At 38.0% G+C, this 9,796-nt stretch overlaps 1 pseudogene; it reads right to left on the bottom strand.

Annotated features, from left to right (window-relative positions):
• Positions 1 to 7,782: 7,782 nt before the first annotated feature.
• LOC138986939 (zinc finger protein 280B-like) lies at positions 7,783 to 9,399 on the bottom strand (annotated as a pseudogene).
• Between the last annotated feature and the right edge of the window lie 397 nt (positions 9,400 to 9,796).

Genomic DNA, 9,796 nt, shown 5'->3' with positions numbered 1-9,796 from the left:
CCAAGTTCCAGGGTGTTATCCCTCAGCTATCTCAGAAGAAAACCAAGACAGAGGAGGACTTTTTATGAAAACATGTGTGATTGTGGCTTTGGAGTGGGGTGCTTTGCCATGAACACCAGTAAGATTATCAGGAGACACACCAAGTTTTTAAGAGAACTTAAGTTCAGCTTGGACTGAAAGGACCAGAAATAGCACAAAATAAGAGAGCTCTGGACTTCTACCTTCAACAAGCAGGAAGCAGGCTAGGGAGACTGTTTCACTGTAACCATATACTACCCACCTTTCATGCAATGGAATCATGTCAGATTGCAGAATTAAAAATTCAGAGACTGAAGCCTAGGAAGTTTCCAGGCCTTAAATCCTAATCAAAGGACTGCAATCAAGAACCCGTGGGATTTCAGAACTGCTGCTATTGACTCCCATCTCCCCTCCCCTTTCTGGTACAGGAGTGTCTATAAAGGTTATCTATGCCTGACCCAGCACTGTATGTTGGCTGTGAAAGTGAGCAGATTAACTAATCCCTTTTGTTCACAGATCATCAGGTCTAGAGGAACTACACTTGTATAATTTGAACGGATGTGTTGCAGAAGACTTGAGAGTCTAGTGGACTACAAGGAAATCAAACCAGGCAATCCCAAAGAAAATCAGTTCTGCATATTCATTGGAAGGACTGATGCTGAAACTGCAGTTCCAATACTTTGGCTACCTGATGCGAAGAACTGACCCATTGGAAAATACCCTAATGGGGGAAATATTGAAGGCAGAAGAAGGGGACGGCAAAGGATGAGATGGTTGGATGGCATCACCAACTCAATGGACTTGAGTTTGAGCAAGTTCCTGGAGTTGATGGTGCACAGGGAAGCCTGGCGTGCTGCAGTCCATCAGGTCACAAAGAGTTGAACACAACTGAGTGACTGAACACTTGATATATTGCAGAAGTGGACCCTGATCCATATCTGAAACTGACTTAGAGGACAAGGTCCTGAATTTCAAGTTAATGCTATAATGGATAAATTACTTGAAAGCATTGGCAGGAAAATGCATTTTGGACATACAAGTATGTAAACAATTTTATGGCCATGTGTGTACCACGTGGTTTTAAAGTATGTCCACAAGTCCTTTCTTTCAAGGGTGGACCTTATACTCCCCTTCACATGTGGGCTGGACTTAGTGGCTCACTTCTAATGTTAGAATATTGTAGAAATGAAAATGAAGTGTCTGAGACTAGGTCATAAAAGGCACTGCAGCCTCCTTGCTCATCCTCTTGGATCACTCACTCTAGAAGCCAGCTTAGTCGTATCTTGAGAACACACATGTATCCCAGTAGAGAGGCCCATGTGAAAGAACTGAGGCTTTCTCCCAACAGCCAGCAAGGAAACTGGTTTCAATAGTTATGTGAGTAAGCCATCTTGGAAGGAAATACACCAGCCCATGTCAAGGCTTCAGATGATGACAATCTCATGAAACCCTGAGCCAGAACACTCAACTGAATTACTCCTGGATTCCCAACTTTCAGCAGCAGTATGAGATAATATTGTTTTAAGCTGTTGCTTTGGGGTAATTTGTTATGCAGCAGTAGTTCATTAATGCACTGCCAACTTTGGACCATGTCTTTATCCTGGGGCACCTGTCCATTTGTCCAATCTAAGCCAGAATCTGCTACTTCAGTTTAGAAAACATACCTCACCCTTGATCTGACCACCCTCAGTATCAGATCAAATTCCTTTTCACTCACCTCAATATCTTATCAGCCTTGACTAGCCTCAGCAATGATCCTCTCAGTTGAGCCAGAATCCACCCTCACCCTTATGGCCCTCTTAATAAGTTTCCATTCACTGACACCCACTCTGTTGTTGTTCATTGCAGTCTCCCAGTCTCTCTTTGCAATCCCATGGCTCCACCCTGTTCCTTAGCTATAAATCAGTTGTGTCCCTACTGGAGTCAGACTTAAGCTCAATCCCTCTTCCGTATTATAAGACCCCGCTGTAGTACTCTTACTTTGAATAAAGTTTTTCTTACCACTTTTAGTAAGTGTTATGAATAAGTTTTTAACATTTCTAAGTTCTGTTAGTAGGGATTATTCTCAAAGGGATAGTTTTATACCTTTACTTTTTATACTATATTCATTTGGGGGAACAAATTTTTAGAATTAAAACATTTCATGTTTTTATCATACAAACAGAAAATATCTTTTAAAATATATTTATATGTCCTAAAAAAATAAAACAATGTAGTAATCTGAAAAGGATGTTTATATAGACATGTCAGTGTATATACACATATACCCTCAGAGCTCCAAGGAAAACTTAATTCTCAGTAAACTATAAATTAAAACATTCAGCCTGCAAATAGTGAAATCTTTGGAATTAACTTGCAAAAATCATAGAGAATGAAATATTAGTTAAAAAATGTATACATAAAAATATTTGGGATTTAGACAAAATTTTCTATTTAAATAAAGTTAGGTCAAGCCCTAAACCATCTATTTAAAAAAAAGAAAGTAAGAAAGCCTCTGTATCATGTAATAACCTATATTGAAAAAAAACCTAAAAACAATAGATATGTATCTGTATAATTAAATCACTGTGATATACATCTGAAACACAACATTGTAAATCAAATATATTTCCATAAAAATATGTAAAGAAAGCTTTTAAAATACAAGGTTATAAAGAAAAAATCGTAAAGAAAAAGTAGAAGGTATATATGAATTGAAACAAAATAGAAAAACAACAAAAATAAAGCTTGTTGGGATAATAAAACAAGAGCTGCTTCTTGGAAAAAGAAAATCAGAAACACTGATACAACTGTGGCAAATCTAATAAGGGGAAGAGGAGGTTAATTCCAACACTAGAAATGAGAAATGGAATGCAGTTCTCAAAGGATAATGTTCAACTCTGAGTGGAATTACTTTTGTTTCAGTTAAGATCCAGTCAAGCAAAAACGTGGGGAAAGAAAGGGAAGGAAAGAAAGAGGAAGAGAGTCAGGGAAAAGAAAGGAAAAGAAAGGAAAATGTCTCAACAGATGTTGTAAACTATCCAATAAAACAATTCTCTTTAAAATCTAAAAAAGAAATAGAAATTCATTAAGCCATATCCTCATTGCCTTTGATGGTACTAAGAACAAGAAAACCCATTTACACATCACTGTTTAGAATTTCTGGCCAACACAATACGATTATTAGAAATAAATAAATAAATAAATTGAAATATGCCATGTTATTTGTAAAACTATGGACAGACCAGAAACTATAAAACTTTTAGAGGAGAACATAGGCAAAACACTCTCTGACATACATCACAGCAGGATCCTCTTTACCTGACCCACCTCCCAGAATATTGAAATAAAAGCAAAAATAAACAAATGGGACCTAATTAAACTTAAAAGCTTCTGCACATCAAAGGAAACTATTAGCAAGGTGAAAAACAGCCTTCAGAATGGGAGAAAATAATAGCAAATGAAGCAACTGACAAACAACTAATCTCAAAAAATATACAAGCAACTCCTCCAGCTCAACTCCAGAAAATAAATGACCCAATCAAAAAATGGGCCAAAGATCTAAATAGACATTTCTCCAAAGAAGACATACAGATGGCTAACAAACACATGAAAAGATGCTCAACATCACTCATTATCAGAGAAATGCAAATCAAAACCACTATGAGGTACCATTTCACACCAGTCAGAATGGCTGCGATCCAAAAGTCTACAAATAATAAATGCTGGAGAGGGTGTGGAGAAAAAGGAACCCTCTTACACTGTTGGTGGGAATGCAAACTAGTACAGCCACTATGGAGAACAGTGTGAGATTCCTTAAAAACTGGAAATAGAACTGCCTTATGATCCAGCAATCCCACTGCTGGGCATACACACTGAGGAAACCAGAAAAGAAACAGACACGTGTACCCCAATGCTCATCGCAGCACTGTTTATAATAGCCAGGACATGGAAGTAACCTAGATGTCCATCAGCAGATGAATGGATAAGAAAGCTGTGGTACATATACACAATGGAGTATTACTCAGCCATTAAAAAGAATACATTTGAATCAGTTCTAATGAGGTGGATGAAACTGGAGCCTATTATACAGAGTGAAGTAAGCCAGAAGGGAAAACATAAATACAGTATACTAACGCATATATATGGAATTTAGAAAGATGGTAATGATAACCCTGTATACGAGACAGCAAAAGAGACACTGATGTATAGAACAGTCTTATGGACTCTGTGGGAGAGGGAGAGGGTGGGAAGATTTGGGAGAATGGCATTGAAACATGTGAAATGTCATGTATGAAACAGATGCCAGTCCAGGTTCAGTGCACGATGCTGGATGCTTGGGGCTGGTGCGCTGGGGACGGCCCAGGGGATGGTATGGGGAGGGGGAGGGAGGAGGGTTCAGGATGGGGAGCACGTGTATACCTGAAATTAAAAAAAAAAAAAAAAAAAGACTATTAGAGATGACTATGGATCGAGGAAATTAAATTTGCAAAAGAAAAAAAAATATATTATTTTAAAAATAATGATTTTAAAAAAATTTATTTTAAAAAATATTTCTGCTGTCCATAGTTTTACAAATAACATGGCATATTTCGATTTATTTATTTATTTATTTCTAATAATCAGGATTGTGTTGGCCAGAAATTCTAAACAGTGATGTGTAAATGGGTGCACTGGGATGACCCAGAGGGATGGTATGGGGAGGGAGGAGGAGAAGGGTTCAGGATGGGAACACATGTATACCTGTGGTGGAATCATTTTGATATTTGGCAAAACTAATACAATATTGTAAAGTTTAAAAATAAAATAAAATTTAAAAAAACATTTTATTTCTATAAATAGTAATTTTACTTAGAATGTTCTGGCAACATTAATAAAACAAAAAATTTTACCTGAAAGAACAAGCAAAGTAGAAAAGGAAACTCACAAAGGGCAATAACAAAATAGTGGTCTTGACAGATATTCAATATACTTGTAAACGAAACAAAGTGTCATTGCCTGAAAAAAATATAGAGGTATCAAGAGAAAAACAGAGGAAACTCCTGAAAGAACTCAACTCACTCTTAACTATATTTTATTTGCAGGCACAGAAACGGACTTAAGTTAATTCTAAGAAGCAAAGCCCTAATGTTATTATCTCTTCTCAGTTTGTGTATGTGTGTGTGTGTGTGTGTGTGTGTGAAAAGTAGGAAATTTAGGCTGGAGAGGGAAGAAGAGGGTAGAGACTTAAAGTGCCTTTAAGGAGGAGGAGGAAAGGGAGGGGGTTGAGGATTTCATTGTGTGATTTGAACAGCACTGGTCAAGCTCAAACAAGGGAGGTAGCAAGCCATGCAGACCTAGGGGAAGAGCATTTCCAGAAGAACAACAGTTGCAGTCTTTGGATAGGGAAGAAATGGAATTTGCTTGAGGAAAAGCAAGGCCAGTGTTGTCAAAAACAGGGCATCAGTGGGGAAAATAGTAGAATAGAATGCAGAGAATGGAATAGAGGAAGTAGTCAGGGACCACATCACTGGAACCTTTTTATTTGGCAATAAATACAACTTGTACTCCTTAGGAGCATACTTCAGAGCAAACAACAGTAACTGTTCAAAATACTAAGCAACAATAAAAACGTATAAATAAAACATTTCATATTTTTACTATAGAAATAGAATAGAGATAAGAATGCAATAGGCTGCACATTTATTTATACATAGAGTTTTCACCTGAGACCAGCACACACACACACACACACACACACACACTTTATACACCTAAAAGTGGTTTAAGCTGACACCTTGCTTTGGCCCAAGCAAATTAACTGGAAAGGCCTAATAAAATATTCAAAGTGCAAATCAATCAATCAAGCATTGAATAAAGAAATACAATCTACTTGTATTTGAATTTACACTCAGGAAATTACCAAAAATGGAGACAATAGACTTAACTACAGCTTAGTCATCTGTAGTCCTTCCTCTTCAGTTCTGAGACGGATGCTAACACCTTGGTGATTACCACTTTTCAGCATTTTGTGAAAGCTTAGAGCATTTAAATAAATTGTGGAGGCGGGGGCGGGGGGGAGAAAAAAGAGTGAGGAGAGACAAAGAGAAGGAGAAAGGAAAAGAAAATGGAGAGATTTCCCCTGGCATAGGTATACAGCCAGGATCCCAGGTTCCTTGAATGGTGCACAGAGATTCTAGGTATCTGTGCCAGAAGTGGAGAAGGTATGGCATTCAACTCCAGGAGGAGACTCAACTCCAGGAACCCACAGAGGAAGCCAAGTGTGCTGATGTTCAGGAACCAATACCTAGAGGGTACCCCGCAGGTCTGTGAAAGAGCCCTTGGAGACCGCAAGAAAAAGGGTTTCCACAAGTATAATCACAGACTAGATAGCTGGATAGAGTAGAGGAAGGATAATAACTCTATGACCTGATAATTACTGAAATAAACGAGACAATTCCTGCACATCAGACGGTGTCAAGTAAGACTGAAAATCAATATTAGTTTGATAAAATGGGAAATTACACACACAAAGAATTAGCTGTCAACTGCAATACATTTGTGTCCAAGGCAAGATAAGATACAAAACTGAAATCTCACATGTTCAACTAGGGTAAGATACATGTAACTGGAAAAGGTAAAGAAAAGTTCTACAGAGGATTTAATCACCCTGGACCCTTTTGTATCCACTACATTTACTATTCGCAGACAACTCCATTGTAGCTTAAGGATAAGATAACTAAATTTAGCCCAATTCATAAACTGAACAGATTCCCTTTGTTTGATCCTTTTCAGATAAAACTATGGGTCCAGTACAAATCAAACTGGATGTCAAGGCTTTTTTCCTTGGGAATCTTAACTTGCTTTACTACTGTGACTGAGACAGATATGGCTACTTCACTGTGATTAAAGGCTAGCCAAATGGGAAAGGGGATGGAATGAATTAAATTCCCCTTTTGATCACTCAACAGGAGGTCCACAAGCACCAGGCCTCATTTTATTAACTATCTCTGCTTCTCCAACTGCAGTCAATGATAACACAGGGCCTGCTTGATGCTTGCAGGGGCCTCTCACCAATCACAGGCATTTTAACAGTTAACTTCCTTGAGATGTCCCTGGGCTAGGTAAAGACACTCTGAGACAGTGTTCCTTCTGCTTTGGCTCCATGCCTGGAGTGAATGCATACCTCTTCCTCCAAAGGGAAAAGAAGCCACAGCTCTCCACTGACTAAATCCCGTGTCTGGTCCAAAGTCACATCATAGCTTCTCCATCAACTTCTCCACACCAGGCTTTTGGAGCCAGGTTATCTTAGATCAGCATAACAGAGGCACTTCAGAGAGTTCAGCAGCAAAAGGGACCATACTGTAACAAAGCCATTCCAATCTGGCTATTTAGTTAATACTCAGATCTTCAAGGCATGAAAACAGTTGAAAATTCATTGCTAAAACACTCTACAGATTATATGTATAGTAGAGCTTTTGAAATTACAAATAACATGAAATACCAAAATAGGTTGTTGCTTTTTTCTTTCTCCACCTCTCTCATTCTCTCTCTCTCTCTTTCACACACACACACACACATACTTTTTAGTGTTAAGACAATTGTATGAAAAACAGGCAATATATTTTTAAATAACATCTCAATATTCAAACAAAACTGTATTTCATATATTTAAAACAGAAACACATAAATTACGCATTGGTTTCTCTATATTTTATATTATTGAATAATGCTATAATTGAATTTTTTGTTTTTAATGGAGTTTATATCTTTGAAATCCTTGCTTCAGACTTACTTAAAGAAGAATTAACCGGTTTTTTTTGACCTCCTACTTTTAGATTTGGGGGGGGGTGATGGTTCAGAATCAGATGCGTTCACAGTAATGGATGCTACTTCCACCAATCCTGGTTGAAGAGGTACCAGTGATACCTGAATAACAACTTTTGTTTCCGGAGGTCATCCTTCTAGCTGCTTAGGCTTCTTAAACATTTGATGACACTGGGTCTTGTGCTCCCTTTTCTCTTTACAAGTTTAAAACTGTAGCCGACATTTGGAACACTGGTGAAAACTCTTTTTCCAGTGCCGTCTATAATGATATATGTATGGTGTTGCAGTTTTAAAAATTTTGAGACAAAAGGGGCAAAGTAAATTCTGAGTTTTACCACGGTATGCTCTGAAATGTGCATCCACATCTGCAAAGAATGATGATCTGTAACTGCAAACCTGGTATACATAGGGCATTTGGCCAGGCTTATGTTTGTCTTTCATGTGCTGTAAGGGAACCTGATCTGCCTCAAAGGACAATTCACAGATTTTACAGACTGTGCAGGGCTCCTGGGAACTGTGGACACTTTCAATGTGACACTGCAGCTGGAAGGGAGTAGGAAACTGGCGGTGGCAGTGCTGGCAGGTGGTGTGGTATTTCCAGCTGTCACCTCTCAGCCTCTCAAGTTCCAAATGGTGCTTCTTGTTATTCATAAACTTAACATTTTTTAGAACTTTCAAGCAGCCATGGCATTTAAAGGCTGTGTGAGTTTTCGGTTCTGGCTGCCCATCTCCTCTATGTTGTCCATAGTAGAAGTCACGAAGTAACACAATCAGATTGCCTTCTGTGGGATCAACCATCTTGTTTTGACTTGATACACTTGGAAAGTCCGTTTTTGTCAGTCCACTTTCCCCTAAAGGACTTACAGGCTTGCCATGAACATTGGCCTTTGGAAAAGCTGTTGGACAAGGTTCTCCACTCTGAACATGGCTTAATGAGGTATGAACACTGTCTGGTGTGCTTTGCTGAGTAGTCACTGTATGAAAAATACCTGAAAGGGACAAAGCTAAAGAATGTTCTCTTATAATTCCATCACTGAGTTTAGGCCTTTTGGGACTGTGCTATTTGTTTTAGAAGTGGAAAGGCACTTTGATACATGAGGACTTTTATCCATAGCTCCTGCAAAAACTGCTGTTTCTACTGGATGCTGCAATGAACCTGTGAAGGTAATGAAAGGAGAACATAATTCTGAAAAGCTATTAGGCACTATTTATGGTGAAATATTTTTATAATCCACTTTGGACAAAGGCTGAATTATAATAGAATTATCTGTTGATCTTGATTCAGAGACAGAAACTGGCAAGACAGTCTTTGCTTCTGGTGTAGGAGTCACATGACTAACAGGCTGTAATTTCTGAGCATTGTCTTTCCTGAAGTGACCATACCTATTTCTCCTTGAACAAGAACCTGGGGTAACTCTGTTCAGTATGTTTGAAGTGACTGGTTTTGAATTTGAGGTCATCCCAACAAAGATCACATCTTCATCTTCATTTACATGTTCCACTCCAACCAAGATCAGTTCAGCATCTTCATCATCTACTTGTTTGGTTTCTCTCACTTTTCTGTGGTTCTGGCTCTTGTTCTTCTTCACATGACATACATGGTGGTTCCATATTTTAAATACTTTTTGTTCTTGGAGGGTGTGACCCACAAGTCCCAGTGCTTCCTTTAAATAAACTGTCTCCTAGATATAAATATATTACATATTAGTTAAGTACAGAAAAAATGTGCTTTTTGGTTATCTCCAAAACTCTAGGGTAGTTATAAACACCCTTATCTTACAGATAAAGATACTGAGCATCAAAGAGACTAAATGACAGCTGAAAAACATATGATTACAAGTCTACATGCCTCAAGAATCATAGCTTTGTTCCATGTTGATTTTAAAAATTTCTTCTAATTAAAAAAAGAAAAAAAAAAAAAAACACACCACTGATCATTAGAGAAATCACATATAAAGAGCAATCGAAAGTTTTTTTTAACTGTTAACATTGT

This window comes from Bos mutus, unplaced genomic scaffold (genome assembly GCF_027580195.1).
Source record: "Bos mutus isolate GX-2022 unplaced genomic scaffold, NWIPB_WYAK_1.1 CTG280, whole genome shotgun sequence".
NCBI classification, from domain to species: domain Eukaryota; kingdom Metazoa; phylum Chordata; class Mammalia; order Artiodactyla; family Bovidae; genus Bos; species Bos mutus.
Note: the sequence above shows the minus strand (reverse complement) of the source record. Positions and strands in the feature narration are given on the sequence as shown.